The sequence below is a fragment of the Peromyscus maniculatus genome, chromosome 6 (genome assembly GCF_049852395.1).
Source record: "Peromyscus maniculatus bairdii isolate BWxNUB_F1_BW_parent chromosome 6, HU_Pman_BW_mat_3.1, whole genome shotgun sequence".
In the NCBI taxonomy this organism is placed as follows: domain Eukaryota; kingdom Metazoa; phylum Chordata; class Mammalia; order Rodentia; family Cricetidae; genus Peromyscus; species Peromyscus maniculatus.
Window position 1 is genome coordinate 103,116,128 of NC_134857.1, and position 18,173 is coordinate 103,134,300.

Sequence of the window (18,173 nt, forward strand, 5' to 3'; positions counted from 1 at the left end):
TAAAAAGAGTGTTTCCTATAACTACATTTTTTATTATTAAGAAATTTTCTATTCATTTTACATACCAACTACAGATTCCCCCCTCCTCCCTTCTCCCATCCCCTAGTCTTCCCCCTCAACCCACCCCCCATTCCCACCTGCTCCAAGGCAAGGTCTCCCATGGGGAGTCAGCAAAGCCTGGTATATTCAGCTGAGGGAGGTCCAAGCCCCTCCCCGCCCTGCACCAAGGCTGCCCAAGGTGTCACCTCTTAGGCACTGGGCTCCAAAAAGCCAGCTCCTGCACCAGGGACACATACCAATTCCCCTGCCTAGGGGCCCCCCAAACAGTTCAAGTTAAACAACTCTCTTGAATCTCCAGAGGGCCTAGTCAAGTCCCATGAGGGCTCCACAGCTATTGGTCAACAGTTCATGGATTTCCACTAGTGTGACTGGTCATCTCTGTATGTTTCTAGACATCAAAATACCAAACAATCCAATTTAAAAAATGGACTACAGAGCTAAACAGAGAATTCTCAACAGAAGAATCTCAAATGGCTGAAAGACATTTAAGGAATTGCTCAACATCCTTAGTCATCAGGGAAATGCAAATCAAAGTGACTCTGAGATACTTGTCAGAATAACTATGATCAAAAACACTGAAGACAGCTTATGTTGGAGAGGATGTGGAGCAAGGGGAGCATCCCTCCACTGTTGGTGGGAATGCAAATTTGTACAGCCATAACTACATTTTCTAATTTCTTTTCTTCTCTTACACATTAGAAGCAACATGCTCTTCTGTGAATTTTAAATAATTACTTTAAATAATAGCCTCTAAATTTTGTACTGCTTATACCAAGATGTTTTAGAGCAAATCAAAAGGGTTACTAGTAGTGTGACTAAAATACATGTATTTTTAATGTTTCCTGCTTATGAATTCTATGATTTCTCTATGCAATATATTTAGTTCTTTGCCATCTTAAAGAAGTCGGCTCCCCCCTCACTCAGCCCAAGTGTGACCAGCAGCTGAGAGAGGTGGGGCAGCTGCCTCCGCTTCAGGCAACTTCACCGTGATTTCTCCAGATCTCTATAAATATTGCATGAAAAACATTGGAAAGAAATGTATTAATATGCTCAGAACATTTGTGTGCTGGTAAAGATGGTAAAGTCCATGGTCAACAAGAGTCTATTACTTTGTTGTTACTATTGTTTATTACTGCCATTATTGGTAGGTATGATTTATCTTAGGAATTATAAAATCAATGTCTGTCCTGATTAGCAGAAGTCAAGCAGGCATAGAAAGATGACAGGCAAGCAGGAAAGAATAATTGTACCCATCATGGGGTGACAATAGAAAATTAAATTAAAACAGAATATTTCAGAGAAATGAACCACAAACTGCTCCAACAATCTTTTATAGTAATTGGGTAAAACCTGAAAAGGTATCAGTTTCATGGTCTGCATTTCCCAAACTAGATTGAGCAAGATATCTTTGAGAGTTTTTCATTCATAGGCATTTGGAAGGGAGAAAGTGAATTCACCTAGGCATTATATTCTGTCCCACCAGCCAGCTCCCAAGTAACCACATAGAGACTTATTATTAATTATAAATGATCATCCGATAGCTTAGGCTTGATGCTAACGTGCTGTGGGATAGTCTGTATGTCAAATCTGTTGCTCCGATTGGTCAATAAATAAAACACTTTGGCCAGTGGCCAGGCAGGAGGAAGTATAGGCGGGACAAGGAGGAGAAGAATTCTGGGAAGTGCAAGGCTAAGTCAGAGAAACTGCCAGCCGCCACCATGACAAGCCGCATGTGAAGACATGGGTAAGCCACGAGCCATGTGGCAAGGTATAGATTTATGGAAATGGATTAAGCTATAAGAACAGTTAGCAAGAAGCCTGCCATGGCCATACAGTTTGTAAGCAATATAAGTCTCTGTGTTTACTTGTTTGGGTCTGAGTGGCTGTGGGACTGGTGGGTGACAGAGATTTGTCCTGACTATGGGCAAGGCAGGAAAACTCTAGCTACACTAACCAGCTTTTACAATTTAAATTAACGCATATTTCTTATCTACATTCTACCACGTGGGGGTACCTTCCTTCAGTACAACATATTTCTCTTCCTTCTCCCCATGTCTCCTGATGACTAGGCCCTTCTTCATCCTCAAGTTCTCTTCCTGTCTGCAAGTCCCACCGAACCTCTTCTTGCCTAGCTATTGGCCATTTAACTCTTTATTTAAGCCAATAAGAGCAACATATCTTCACAGTATACAAAAAGACCATTCCACAACAAATTCCTTTATCTGAAAAAGCTGAGGAATTCTGAAATAACAAAGTTATACTTAATGTTTGATGTCTGAGTCTTTAACATGATGGAATTATTTGTGGTTCCAGAAGAAAACTACAACATACATTTTTTAAAAAAATATGCTTAACTATGTATACTTTGTTTTACTTATAAAAGCATCTATTGATTTCTATCAATCACAAGTATTTCTCCTGAGTAAACTTACTCTCTTAAAAGACACTATTACAAAAACTATATACTATCTTTGAATCCTACATACTGTTTGGAAATAGTAATCTCTCCATTCCACCCAGGCTCTGGTTTTATCCTAAAGATACAGTTGGTGGAAGTATGGTGGTCAAAGTACACAATCATGTATGTATACTTTTCTATCCAGAATGAGAGAGGGTTATTTAGGGAGTGGTATGATCATAGTGCATTGTGAACAAGTATGATATGGTACAATTTTTTAAAAATATCTTTTATAAATAAAAATTTTGTTAAAGACCCGTAGAGCTATGTGAAACTGAAGACAAATTCCATATCTGCTACCCCAGCACATTCCCTTTGCAAAATCTGGCTGTAAAAGGTCTTCCTTAAAGCTTTGAAACAAACAATGGCAGTCCAGGGAGCCATTCTGAGCATACTTCCAGCCTGCGTGGCCATGAGAAATCCAAACACCAAGCTCTCTAGGGGCTCAGGTTTGTTCCTTTGGCCACTGTGGAGAGGTGATGCAGCTATGGATGCCAAGACAAGTTGTGGAACCAAAGAGAGCTGTGTGAAGAGAAGATTCTCAAGGACCAGATGTCCTCTCTCCTGTGAAAAAGGTCTCTTGTTGGTATGGAAGAAGACGACACTGGAGACCATCACCTGCTCAGAGGTGGAAAAGTTGAAGTGATTGAGATCCTGAGAGGGGCTTTGCTTGTCCTGCATTTGATGTCCATGGATGAGATTGTCATTCAGAAACACCACGTTATGAATGGTCACAGCTATGAAGTCAGAAAAACCCCATCTAAGCAAGAGATGCCTCATGCTTCATCTAACCTAAGAGGTAAAAGTGGTTTAAAAAACCTTGCTGGTAGTTGTGAATGTGGTTTGGTGGCGATGACAGTTTTGGTCATGGAGGAAACTTTAGTGCTGAAAATGGCTTTGACAGCAGCCATGGTGGTGGATATGGCAGCAGGGGAGATGGCTAAAATGGAGGTGATAATGACGGAAGCCATTCTGGAGGTGCCAGAAGCTATTATGCTTTTGGCAATTACAATCATCAAATTTGCAAAGGGAGGAAACTTTGGGGGGGGGGCAGAAGCTCTGTCAGTTACTGTGGTGGAGGTCAAAAAGTCACAAAGCCAAAGTGGTCCAGCTGTGTCTGCAGCAGTGGAAGGAGGTTCTAGTTACTGCCAGGAAACAGCTAAGCAGGGTAGGAGAGCAGACAAATGACAGGAAAGCTTACAGGTTACAACAGGCTTCCGAAGTCAGCCAAGCACAGCGGTGGTGGGGCCAGCTGCCACATAGAAGACATATACTTCAGTCAAGACTTTCATGTTTGGTCAAAAAATCTCTAGGACCGTATTTGGGATGGATTATGTAACAGGTTATTGGAGTTTGTGTTCTGAGGACAGTGTAAAGCATTCCATCAAAGGTATTCATGCAGACTTTTTCACTTACACTGTGGATTGCTAAATATCATAGCCTGGTCATGTCTCTGAATAAATGTTATCTTTTAAAAATGGCAAGCATAGTATAATTAATCCTGTACGTTTTTAATGTAGAGCTGATTTTATAAGGATGTAGAGCAAAGTGTCCTTACAACAGAATTCAGACAGGTATGAGCACATCTCTGGGTCCTGCCAAGGCCTGGAAAGGAGAACTGGGTGGTGGGTGGAGCCCTGTTTGCACTCACAACAGCCGCTGTACTCACAGATGAATTCTAGGGAGAAAGCACAGTGAATAAATACAAAGCCCCTTTCATCACACCGTTAACAATTACCCAGAAGCTTGGTTTCATTGATATCAGAGCTTAGGCTCCAAGTGAGAATGACTTCCATAACTTGGTCACGAATATATCAAACATCTCTGTGTTAAGGCCTAGAGAGCAGATTCCTCACGGCCCTGTTGCCGATGAGCAGAGCAGTGGAGGGCATGATGCAGTCATCGAGATGACTGAGTTTGTGAGCCCAGAGGAAGGCCTCTGAGAATGCACAGAAGTACTCAGTGTGGTTGAGGAGGGACAGTAGGTCTTGTAATTCAGGACAGAGGGACATTTTGTTAATGTGCATACTTACAGCCTGCGTGGACACACGAAAGCCAGGTTCATTGTGGATCAAGGTCTTATTCTAGTGCAGTCTGAGCTACAAAGATCAGTTCCTGTCCTAGGACCACGGCTAACTGATGACACAGTGACAAAGACATAGGAAACTCCAGGGACAGATCCTGGGAGGCTGCGCCTGGGCCCGCCTTGTTTTCTATCCCTAACATTTAGCATCCCACTGAACAGGTGTAAACAAATGCAAATACATGCTTCATGAAACCCAGTGCCTTGGTTACAGTGAGACAGTCCTGTAGTGGGTAGCCATTCCAGCGTGGTTCTGGAAGTTCCAACCCCCATTGAGACTCTGGCAACTGTCACGCCTACGAGGCGGGGCGAGGGGAGGCGCCGGGGGACCCGAGAGCTGGATGGGTCAGCGCTCTCTCTGGGCGCTCTCGGTGCCGGAGAGCGCCCAGAGTCTCAATGGGGGTTGGAACTTCCAGAACCAAGCTGGAATGGCTACCCACTACACAGTCCAAGGTCACTGCCGGCTGGCAGAAAACCACTGAATTCTGATAAAAACAAGAATGAACCTGCAGACTGCTGTAAGCTCTGTAGAGGTCAGAAACTGACCGAAACTCCTGAAAACAATTAATGGTTTTATGCAGACTACCTGCAATCTATGCAAGTGTGATGGGATGTTGTGAGCACAGGCTACAGTTTTAGTGACCTGGGCAATGGTTAACCCAAAGAACATAAGAAAGGAGGAAGATCTTTGGTAGAAAATTAAGAACGTGAGAGACAGAAGCATGCTGGAATTGAGCATGATGAAGTGTGAGTCTGAGAACTAAATTCATTCCCCCACGTTTTAGTCACTTACCATAATCAAAATGTTACTCTGGTGCACACATTCATGCAGGTAATTGTCTCGAGGAGGAAGGGAGTATGTTGGCAACACACTAATAGCTTACTGTTTACCAGACTTGCAGCACATTAACTTATTTGGTTCTTGAAATGGTCTTGAGTTAGTGACTAATAACTCTTCTGCAGTTGGAGAAAGATGGATTGAATTAACTCATCCAAGGACATTGACCAGTGAGGAGCAAAGGGAGCTTTTCAACATGGGGAGGGGGGCAGTTAGCAATCTAGCTTTGAACTGGGCCATAGTCTGTGTCTTCATGTAGCAAGAAGTGAGCGAGATACCTCTGAATCACACTTCCAAGACTAGATGGTGAGGACAAATGAGCAACTAAATTGTTAAATTTCTTCTTTAAGGGGGGGTTGGGGGGGAAGCATTTGTACAAAACTGTGAGGTGCTGAGCTCAGATTGTCATATACCATAGTGGGAATGTACACCTCCAGCATTCCTACAAAGATGGAAGGCAGACAGGGAGAATCCCTGGAAGCTCATGGGCCAGCTAGCCTGGTGGAAACAAACAACGGTGAGCGAGAGACCTTGTCTCAAACAAACTGAAAGTGAGAACTGAAACCTGAGATTGTCTTCTGATCTCCACACATGTGAAAATACACATACACACCATATCACATTCATACACATAATATACCCACATACACAAAGGTAAAAATATATTTTCTTATGTGACTTGGACTATCATAAACATCCAAATTGAGGCAGCCGACACTAGGTGTTAAGGCACGAAGATTGTTGGGTAAAATCTGGGTCAGACCATACCTTTTGTCACCTACCAAGGGATCTTAGATAAGTCAGTGACCCACTCCAAGCCACTTTCATAAGATTAGACTGTTATATGGCTATCACAGCAGAGTTTAAAATAGCAAAGTAATGCTCTACTGGATAGTGCAGTTAAGATATGACTCATGAAAACTAAAATTACATTATTAAATAAACAAGGCTGTTTTGCTACTGATGCAAATGTCTGGGTTGGTCTTTAACAGACTAAACCCTAGGAAACTGAGGGAAGGTGAAAAGAAGCCCACGGTCAGCACTGCAGTGAGAAGGCAGCCTGCTGCCTCCAGAACCTCTGACGTTCTCCTCCTAACAGTGTGGGGTGGTGGAGGAGGGCCTGCGGACGGTGCCCACCCAGACAATGCCCATTATTGTTCGTTTCTTGGTCAGTGAGGCAGTGTCTCTAAGAGTGTTCTTTTCTTCTTTTCAGTTCTAAACCATACTATCTGTTGTAACACTACTTACACATTCATGCACTATTGACATTTCCCCCACCAAGGACGTAAAAGGAGATATTTAGCTTTAGGACAGCATTTCTTAGCTGCAAGGGGGACTTTGAATGCTACACTTGTGCTGATCCACCACAAGTTTTCTATGCATTTCTGGAACAACAGTGCTTAAAAACTTTTATCTTTACTGGAATTATTTATTTTACTAGAATATTGCCTTTTTCAATTTAAGACGATAATAAGAGACTTACATGGACACTGTGATTCTCTCTCAGTATTTTGAACAAAGAAATCTATGGAGTCTCACATTTTTCAGAAAGCTATGCACGAGCTTACAAAAAAATAAGTTTGCAATGCTTCTTAAACATTATTTAGAGGAAACTTTAAAAATAAAAAGATATATGTGGCAATTATGATTCTTATAATATGATAGGACTCATGTAAAATTAGAGCACCATAAAGAGGGATCTTTGCTTTTTAGAAAAACACAGAGCCACGGTTACACATTCCACATGAACTGTCACCAGCAGCAAGATGTAGCAACAGGCACTTTGTCCTAGAATCAAGTGCTTTTTACTTTTAACTTTCCAGACAATATTTAACAAGATTCAGCCTCTGTAGTTTTCCTTGAGAGACAGAGCAAAATCTTTCTTTTGTTCTTACTTCAGGTCTCCTTGTTGACTCAGGACCTCCTGGCTGCAGGCTGAAGGGACAAAAGGTGTGTGCAGATTGTGTGCAAACGGAGGGAGGGAGAAACAGAAGAAAGCCCAACATTCAATACGGGGGTGTTTGCGCATCTGCCTTTCGTAGTACAGTAAGACTTGGTCCAAGAATAGCATCACTATTAGTGGTTATCCAATCAGAAAAGAGGGCCCACCCAAGGAAATTCAATAGCAGGAATTTAATATAGGATCCTGTTGCAGAAATTCTAAAACCAGGGTCACCACACCTTTTGCCCATAATGTTCTTGCTACAGGTGCTGGTTTTTGTTTTGTTTTCATTCAAGAAAGAATAAGATAAACACATTTTTCAGTTGCTTTTTTCTTTTTCTTGGTTTTTTGAGACAGGTTTTCTCTGTGTAGTTTTGGTGCCTGTCCTGGATCTCTGTCTATAGACCAGGCTGGCCTCGAACTCACAGAGATCCACCGGCCTCTGCCTCCTGAGTACTGAGATTCAAGGCGTGCGCCACCACCTCCCGGCTCAGTTGCTTTTTTCTTAGGAATATTATTTTTCATGTATATCCTTTAAAAAATTCTTGACACAGTTATTCTAGAACCATTTACATATCCATTTATCGTTTGGCTGTACTGGGGACCCAGGGTGTTGTGTATGGAAGCCAAACACTACCCTGAACTATACAACCCCAGAACTTATTTTCCCTATGCAACCCACACTGTAAAATACCACAAATATCAGAAAATCAAAAATTCTCATGCTAGAAATGAAAAATTATAAAAAAGATTAAAGAACATCATCCTGAGCACTTATAGATAATACTTCTTAATTTTAAAATTTAACAGAAAATCTTGTACAGAATTGTACAATCTTGTCACCAGCTCTTTTCCTTTCTTTATGCACATTTTTCTTCCTACTTATAAAATATTCTTTAAAAAAATTAGGTTAAACAACTTTAGAAATGCTCTTTGTAGTAGGATTTTTAAAAAATATTCTAAATCATTTTCTTTTTCCTTTTCCTGTTGTTGGACATTGAGTTTTCCCTCTGTGACTTCAAATAATGCTACAATGTAATACTCTTGCTTTAAAATAGACCCCTTCCTTCTTCAGTTATTCATTTTTAAAAATTTATGTTAATTACCAAAATAAAATAATCCATAAGTGTAACTGTCTGGTAAAAAGTCCGAGGTCCCTTCCGGGGCTTAAAATTCCACCAATCCCCGGGCTCAAAAACTCACCAAAACCTGAGCTTGAAATCCCACCAATCCCTGAGCTCATCTCAAGCTCAGGACTTGAAATTCCACCAATCCCCACCCTGGATATCTCCCTCCAAGAAACCCCATGTAAGTCTGCCTCCTACTCAGCTCTTCGCTGCTTCTCTCCCAAGCAGAGGCAGCCACCTTCATGTGTGTCTCCCAATAAGTCTCTCGTGTGAGGTGTGTTGTGTGGTGTGACATTGTGGTATTCCTTGGCTCCCAGTTGCTAGGATACCGTTCCCTTCAGAGCTGCAGCACTCCCATTGGGGAAACCTTTCCCCTCAGAGCTGTGACACTTACAGTAAAGATGTTTTTATGCCTTGCTTTATTTGTCTTCATAACTTTTACCATTGAAAGACCCCCGGCTGAGATCTTTCTCCGGGAGAGACCCCAAACCCAAGGAACACACCGAAACCACAGATCAGATGCAAAAGCAAGAGGGTTTATTTAGACCAGGTACCTGGGGCGAAGTCTCTTGGAGGACTTGCGCGCCTTCCTAGGGCAAGGGGGACTTTTATGGGATCCCAGGGGCAGAGGCGCGGTTACAGAAGCGAGAAGCATAGTTACAGGGTCCCTATTGGTTGTTTCAAAGAAGGCCAGGGTGAACTTGGGGTCATATGTGTGTGGCTGATTTGGCCTTGTCCAGGCCAGCTGCTTATTCCTCAAGGCCAGGGGGCCAGCCATAAAATATCAACTGTCTTACTCCCAAGGCTGCTGACCACAGTTATCTCTCTCAAGGCTGGCCATAGCTATCTTTGTCAAGGCCGGGTAGCTGGCTATGGCTGTGAACTCCTGTTTTTCTGATTCCTGCAGAATGGCGTTTCTAAGGCCAAGTTATAGGGGGGGGGCGCATTTCATTGGCCCAAAGCCCCATGTCCTCATAATGGAGCGGGGGTCTTTCATTCCCCCATTTTCTTTTGTACCAAATGAAATCTTTCATTTTAGGATGGAGAATAAGGGGTTAGCTCTATCTCTGACTGTCTGAGCCTCTGATATTGTTTGGTTAGGATCAAAGCCTGGGCAACAGAAACCCTATTCTTGATGAATTGTACCAATCTGTTGAGGATGTATGACCCAAACAATAAAATGAGCAGGAGGACGATTAGGGGGCCCATAATGGTGGAGACAAGGGTCGTAAACCATGGTGACCTTTGGAACTATCTTTTAAATCATTTTTGTTGAGCATGGCTACTTGGAGCTGTCTGAATTGGCCGGTCTCCATAAGGGCTATGGTTCTGTATCTACCCCAGTAGCTATTTTGTCCATGGTAATTTTTTCCAGTAACAGGGCCAGCGTCAGGGAAACAGGCTCTCTGGTGATGTCCCTCCTTATGTCAGGAGGACTATTAGGGGGATCAAGGGGGCCCCCGGGTGAGTCTTATCTTTAGTGGGTTTGGAGAGCGTTGAACTAGATGTCTCGGTGCCCTCAGCTTCGTTGGGTTCCTTGGCAGCCTTTACATGCGACGCGTGGACCCAAGCCGCTATCCCGTCAACCTCGGCTCTAGGTTCCTGGATTGATGGCGTCGGACCTAGACAGAGTCCCCAATCTTGAATGGGTGAGGCACCACCGGGCGGTTCAGTTGCTCCCGGCAGGCAGGGGTTTTTGCACCGTCTTTTGCATCAATTGGAGGGCTAGTGGCAAAAGAGGAGATATCAGAGTAAAGGAAATTTACAATTGGTGGGGGAGCCCCATACATGATCTCGAACGGGGTTAGGCCATGAGGCCCAGGAGTGTTCCGGGCTCGGTAAAGGGCTAGGGGGAGTAGGAGCACCCAATCTCTAGTGCCAGTTGCAAGCGTTAATTTGGTTAAAGTCTCCTTAATGGTTTTATTTGTACGTTCTACCTGTCCTGAGCTCTGGGGGCTGTATGCACAATGAAGTTTCCAATCGATCCCCCCGTAGCCTGGCCACCTCCTGACTTACCTGGGAGACGAAGGCGGGCCCATTGTCTGACCCCAATATCTGGGGTATTTTATACCTGGGAAAGATGTCATCCAGGAATTTTTTTTTTTTTTTTTTTTTTGGTTACCACGTTAGCGGTCTTTTTCTTGGTAGGCAAGGCCTCTGTCCATCTATGATGTAAGCTTGTCGCTCGGGGCTCCATTCCGCCCCCATTTTCTTTTGTTAGTTCCTGGTCCTCCGGGCTTCCGCCATCCGGAGGGCCTGGGTCAGCGCGATCAGCTCTGCCTTTTGGGCCGATGTTCCAGGTGGCAGTGGTGAGGTCCAAACTATCTCCGATTCGGTGGTGACGGCTGCTCCGGCCCTCCGTTCTCCTTCTTGGAGGAAGCTGCTCCCATCCGTGAGCCAGGCAGCAGGGTTGCGGGGTTGAGGGAGACAACTGGTCTGAACATCACTCGGTCTGGGGGCTGCTGGACCAGAGCTTTCACCGCATGGGAGGATAACACAGTTAATGGCTGTCCCAAAGTCAGTTTCCCTGCATCCTTGAGCAAAACAGCAATAGTGGCTACCCCGCGCAGACAGGGGGCGGGCCATCCTGCAGCTACCGGGCTTTTATGGCCCCAGTCTCTGTACCAACATTTCTTTTGCAAAGCCTGAGTTCTCGTCCACGAACAGTTTAAAGGGCTAGGACTTGTAGGGGGGTCCCTTTGGGTCCTGTCCAGATGTCAGCTGAACCTTTTTCTCGGTGGTCCTTCGATATCTCCTGTTACCTGTGGCCCCCTGGACCAAAGCTGTGCGGTCACTGAGAGGGCCTCCGGTATGGGTCAGGACTGAATGTTGAGCCCCGGTGTCCACTAGGAAGGTCACTGGCTGCCCCCTAATCTTGAGAGTTATCCTAGGTTGGGGGGAGGGGGTCTCCTGGCCTTGACCTCCCCAATCCTCCAGATTGAGGACCCTTGGCTTAGGTCTCCGAGACCCTTGAGGCTTTTTTTTGATCAGTCACGAGCCCAATGTCCTCTCTGTTTACAGTAAGCACTTTATCTTTGTCAAGCAGTGTCCTTTTTTTGATCTCCCGTCCTAACTTTCTAACTCCCTCTCTGACCTGTCCCTGAGACCTTACAGTGGCCAGGACTTTTTTTTTTTGTTTGTTTGTTTTTTTTTTTTTTTTTCCCTCTGTGTCTCTCTAAGTCCTTTTTTTAAAAACGCGCTGCCGGCGTCTCTTTCTGGTAACCTGAGCCCAATCGGTAGGGGGTTAGAGCCCCTGGAGACCCGCTAAGAGCAACTGGCCAGAGATGTAGGTGTTCCCTACCTTCGCTGCTTTGTCCCGCCTTCCTCGTAGGCGACCGGCAATTGGGGAGGAAGCAGGAACTCATCCTCCGCTGTTTGGGGGCCGCTGCAGGAGCCGCCGGTCCCTCCGGCGCTGTCGGGGGGGTTGTAACACTCGGGGCGGGGTGACTCGGCGTCCATGGGTGACGCCGCCCCCTAGTCACCTTCCCCATATTGGGCCGGAGCCGGTCGTGGCACATCGCTGCGGGTCGCCGGCCAGGGGGCGGTCCCTCGCCGACCCCATCCCCGGCCCCGCCTGCGTGCCCCTGCCACATCCCGTGTCCGCCTGCGCCGCCGCTGCCGACTGTGCCGCTCGGCCGCCCATCGCACTATCCACCGCCCCTCCGAGCGAGAGGCTGTGGGGCGCTGCCGCCGCAGGCTCTCCGCCGCCCGGGTCTCGGCCGGCCGCGCCTGGGGCTGCCGCGCGCCGCCGGAGGGCAGGTCCGAGCCCGAGTAGGCGCGGGTGCGGCCGTTGGCGGCGGGGCCACTCTGCTTGGCGCCCATGTCCGCGCCGCCCCAGGCCCCCGCGACCGCGCCGCGGCCGCGCGGACGGGAGGAGGCGCGGGGAAACCCCGGCGCCCTCCGCCGCCGCCATCACCGCTGACGGCCTGCGGGGACTGGGCAGGGGGCGTCCCGGCGCCCTAGCTTCCCGGCGGCCCCGCCTGCGCGTTCTCTTCTCCCGCACCCGCTTGCAAGCCTGCCCGCGCGCCCGCCTGCGCCGGAGCAGCGGCCCGCGGGGAGAGGAAAAGACTCGCTGGTGTGGGGTTAGGGAGGAACAGGGAGTGGGAGGGATCCGCCGATCTGGCTTCCTCGGCCCCGGGATTCGGCGAGCGCTGCTGCCGGGGGGCTGAGGGGAAGAGAAACGGCTTAACCCATGGGGGAGGTTCTGTTGTCAGGAGTCTCCACATGGCAATGTATGGGACCTGGTCCGGGTGGCCATGGGGACTGGAAGCAAAAACTTTTTTCTCCACCTGTGAAATAAGACTGAGGTTAAAGGTTTCCTGACGAGGCCATCCTACATCCATTTTAACCCAATCGGCCTCGCAAAGAGTGATCTATTTTTTTTTTTTTTTCTTGATTACGACTCCTTTGTTGTTGGCTCGTGTCTTTCTTTACGTCTGACCAGTGTTTAAGCATGAGGCTCAAGGGGGTGATGACAGTCTGTCCTATGGCTGTTTTTAGGAGGAGAACGGTTAAACAGAAAACAAAAAACGACAGACCAATACAAATAACACTGACACGCGCTGCGCGGCTTCGGTTCCAAACCGAAAGCAAAACCAGAAAAACCGTGCCCCCGGAGGGGTCTTTAAACCGTGCCCCCGGAGGGGTCTTCAGACCGTGCCACAGAGGGCACTACAGATCGTGCCTCAGAGGGCACTTCAGACCGTGCCTCAGAAGGCACTACAGATTCCCGTGGAACTCCCTTCCAGGGTTTCAGATTTCCCTAGGACGTCTCCTAGGGTTCAGCGGCGAAGTCCAGACCCGTCGGTCCCCCCTTTCAGATCCACTGACACAGACAGATTATCAGACGCAGGCGCGGAGACAAACAAACAACATTTAACATTCAGACAAACAGACAACCCTCAGACTGGACAGGGATGACATAAATCAAGGCCGGCCGGCTTACCTCCTGATGGTGGGTCGGTGGTTCCAGGGAGGGGTCTCATTCCCCGTACGGGCCACCAAATGAAAGACCCCCGGCTGAGATCTTTCTCCGGGAGAGACCCCAAACCCAAGGAACACACCGAAACCACAGATCAGATGCAAAAGCAAGAGGGTTTATTTAGACCAGGTACCTGGGGCGAAGTCTCTTGGAGGACTTGCGCGCCTTCCTAGGGCAAGGGGGACTTTTATGGGATCCCAGGGGCAGAGGCGCGGTTACAGAAGCGAGAAGCATAGTTACAGGGTCCCTATTGGTTGTTTCAAAGAAGGCCAGGGTGAACTTGGGGTCATATGTGTGTGGCTGATTTGGCCTTGTCCAGGCCAGCTGCTTATTCCTCAAGGCCAGGGGGCCAGCCATAAAATATCAACTGTCTTACTCCCAAGGCTGCTGACCACAGTTATCTCTCTCAAGGCTGGCCATAGCTATCTTTGTCAAGGCCGGGTAGCTGGCTATGGCTGTGAACTCCTGTTTTTCTGATTCCTGCAGAATGGCGTTTCTAAGGCCAAGTTATAGGGGGGGGGCGCATTTCATTGGCCCAAAGCCCCATGTCCTCATAATGGAGCGGGGGTCTTTCACCATCACCCAACTTCTAATTTGTGTATGGATGTGTGGTGGTTTGAATGAGAAATGTCCCCCATTGGCTCAGTTGTTGGAACACTTGGTCCCTCGTTTGGGGTGCTGTTGGGGAGGGCTTAGGAGGTGTGGCCTTGCTGGAGAAAGTACATCACTGGAGGCAGGATTGGAGAGTTTGGTATCCTCACTTTACTCTAGTTCTCTCCCTCTGCTTTACAGTTGATGTGACCATTCAGTTTCCTGCTCTGCCTTCTACGCCTGCCAGTTGCCATGGCTTCCAGCTGTGATGGACGCTCATCTCTGGAATCATAGCCCAAATAAACTCTTCCTTCTCTAAGTTGCCTTTGTCATGGTATTTTATCACAGTGACAGAAAAGTAACATATACAGGATGCATATGTGTATATGCAGATCTAAATATACAAATTTTTATATTTACTGTATGCTACTCTTCACTAGATTCTGAAAACAGGACGTTTCTTTTATCCTTTGCTTTACTTGCTGCCTGGTATACAGCAAGTGCTTAATAGATGCACCTTTCTTGGATGAATAAATATTAAATGGTACAGAGTACAGATCTTTCCTTTTTAGATTTCATAAACTATAATAGATACACTTACTAAAAACTCAATAAATAAACCTTTTTAGAAAAACCTTTCAGGCTGGTGAGATGGATCAGTGGCTGCTTGCAAGTGGGCTTGAGGAACTGAGTTTGAGTGTAGGATCCCATAAGGTGGTAGGATAGACTCAGATCGGAGAACAAGTGTTATCCTCTGGTCACCACAACAATACAATGGAACAGGTCTATGAACACACACATGACATAAACAAAATAAAACCTTTGTGGTTTTCAGAGGTCATATTTTTATCATCCCCTGAGAAAAAATGTGTAAAGTACTCAATCTATGGCTAAGTCCATGCAGGAAAAAAAATATATAAATCCCAATGCTTACAGGAAAAGTAAGGTATTCCTAGTTTCTTTGTAAACAAATTAAATAGTTTTATCTTAAATATGAAAAGGACTAATCTCATTAAACTAAGTAGCGTTGCTAATGATTTTAGAATGTGGTTGACTTGATAGCCATGAAAATTCACAAGTATGTTTTTCATTTAATACAGGCTACACTTACCATATTCTTAATAAGCAAATTAAATGTTCCACATTATAAAATTATTCTTGAACAATAGTAATTCAGATCTTCCCAACAGAAGTCAGTCTCAGTGAGTCAAAGATGAACTTTTTGTACTTTGTTTCATGTTATTCTTCCTGTTATTGGTGAGACAGGGCCCCTGGTAGCCCAGGGTACTCTGTAACTAGCTATGTTACAGAGAATTGAATTACTAACCCCCCTACCTCTGTCACCCAAGAATTAGAACCACAAGCATGTGCCACCATGCCTCAATTTATACTCTTGTATAAAAAAGAAATAACTTGTCAGAATCAACTTCTGTCCTGGTTTTATACTTAACGCCCTCCAGTCATAATGATGCATTTGTCACAGCATTTAAAAGATGTTCCAGGGTGGAATGGGAATGGCATTTTAGAGTTGGGAGAGTGAGAAAAACTGTAACAGCAGGTTCAGAAGTGATGGACTTTTACCTTATGAAGGGACTTGTATACTGTAATAAAAACTTTGATTAAAAGAAAAAAAAACAGACGTTCCCAGACAAAGTTAAATGAAAGAATGAAACAGATTTCAAACATGTGTTTATTAACATCCACAGCTGAGTTCATTGTTAGCAGCTGGACCTCCAAAGCAGAACAGTGAGCTTAAGTACACAACACACGGAACAACTGCTTTCTAATTTGTAAAAGAAACTACAGATTCGGTTGGAAACTACAGATTCGGTTGGAAGACTCTGTGGTCCCCATGATGGCTCCAGTCAAAGCCTCAGCTTGGTGAGTCACTGGCAGGTGACCATCCCTAGTCCAGTTCTGTTCTCTGTATCCTTTGTCCTCCCTTCCTTAGACATGGTGGCACCTTGCCAGCACAGTCATACTGTGTATGCACATGCATGCCCAGCTCTGGACTGGGGATAAAGTTATTGTCCTGTTGTTTAACGTTGGCAACTTAGCTTTACTAAAGATCCAGGTATAATCATTTCCCTGAAACAATTATAATAGCTGCTCACCACCACAGCAGGCCATATGAATAAAAAGTACTCACTTTTTTTTTCATCCTAAAATGCCCACCATAGGATACAAACAATTACTTTTACCATCTTGGGAAAGTGTGAAGAACTCTTCTGTATAGTTTTGCCTCTGAAATTTCATAGAAAGATATTTAAATCAAAAGACAGAAAAACCTACCAAGAATGAGAATGCTGACTCAGTAATTTCAGGGCTAGAAACTTCCTCATTAGGAAATATTTTTAAATATGAAAAGTATGGAGACACGTATTGCTCCAAATTGTAAAATGAATTCGGACAAAATTAAACAAGTGGGGTTTGTTGAAAGGATAACAGGTATGTCACAAAATCAACTGAACATCTGTCAAACTTAGTTTGGAAATTGGCAGGAACTAAACTGTCATTCTGGAAAAGGTCGTTCTGGCTTCAGGACTTGTTAGGATCTGGGCAGTCACTGAAATCAGCTGCAACTGATCTCCCTCCTAGGTTTCAGTCTGCTTACAATTCAACTTTTTGAGAAGGAGGAGAAGTAACCACCCTCGTGGACAAGAGCAAGTAACACTCCAAAATACAGAGAATCAAAAGTCTTTCTCTCTCATACAGGCTGCACTTCCAGGCAGGAAAGCAGTCTGTTGGGCCGTGTCATCCAAGGTCCTCAGTTTGTTGTGTTCACTCTGACACACCTCCAGACAGACCTTAGCCACAGTCTTCAGCTACTTCACTAACCGGAGGCAGAGAACTGAGGAGCCATGCAACCTCCTTTAAAAAAGAACGCAACCAAGAAATTGCATTCACTGTCTCCACTCATTTCCCATTTGCTAACCGCCACATATACACAGATCTGGACTAAAGTTAGTAAGTGTGGTCTCCACACTGAAACCCTGGGGCGTTCGGTTACTACAGATGAAAAAGAGTGTGGATGCTAGGGGTCAGAGCAGAGGTCAGGATAAGGCACATGTGTTCCCTGAGGGGTGGAATTTAAGGGGATATTCACTCTCAGGTTTTCACTTGCTACTTCAGTGTTCACTTGCCCTTGGCTAGTTCTGCCCCGCTATGGGCAAGTAGCAGCCTCTGCTGCCCTTTAGTTGTAGAGGAGCATGTAGTACTTAATTCACAGTCTGACTCGGGGTACATGCATTGGGGAGGAAGCACTTCCTGCCCAAAGAAATATGAGCTAGTGCAAATAGAATAAATAGAAGGTTGGTGGCCAGAAAAAATATATATAAGCATTGGTTAAAAACAAATTTATGATTTCAAAATTTAGAACCTAGAACTACAGGTTAGAGAAAAATTCTGTAATTAGTTACAGCTTCCCCTATTTTTTAAATGCTAAGTTCTTTCACGAGTCTTTGAGAATCAATATAACGTATTCACCAAGTCTGAACACACAGTTTACATTATGGTGGAATTTCTGGAACTAGTACATGGAGGGGGCATGCTGACTGATGGCTTCCATTAGTGTTGTCGGATTCGTGTTGATTCTGCAAGAGAAAGGGAATACAGCAACAACCAAAGATTACCGCGAGAGCCGGTGAGATCACAGCAGGCAAATTGAAAACATAATTAATTTGGTAAATTGAGGACTGCTAGGTTTAACTAGAGGTCATTTTGGCGTCTAGAATCTATAGAACGACCTCATAGTTTATGCTTAATGCTGGCAATAATCCAGGTGCCCTTCCTGTGGCTTGGGTATAGTTAATCACATTCCAAGAGTGCTTAATATTTTAATCAAGAATTACTATTTTTTATTTTAACTTAAAAATTTGAATTTATTTATTTCATCTGTATGGGTATTTTGTCTGCATGTATGTGTTTGCCTGGTGTCCACAGAGGTCAGAAGTAGCCATCGGATCCCCTAGTCCTGGAGTTACAGACAGTTGGTGTTGGGAGCCAAACCTGGGTCCTCAAGAAGACCATACAGTGCTCGTAACCACTGACCTGCCTCTTCAGCCACAAGGAGTTCCTTTTTTTTTTTTTTCTC

At 45.3% G+C, this 18,173-nt stretch overlaps 1 pseudogene; it reads left to right on the top strand.

Annotated features, from left to right (window-relative positions):
• Positions 1-228: 228 nt before the first annotated feature.
• LOC143273980 (heterogeneous nuclear ribonucleoprotein A1-like 3) lies at positions 229-4,399 on the top strand (annotated as a pseudogene).
• The last annotated feature ends 13,774 nt before the right edge of the window (positions 4,400-18,173 follow it).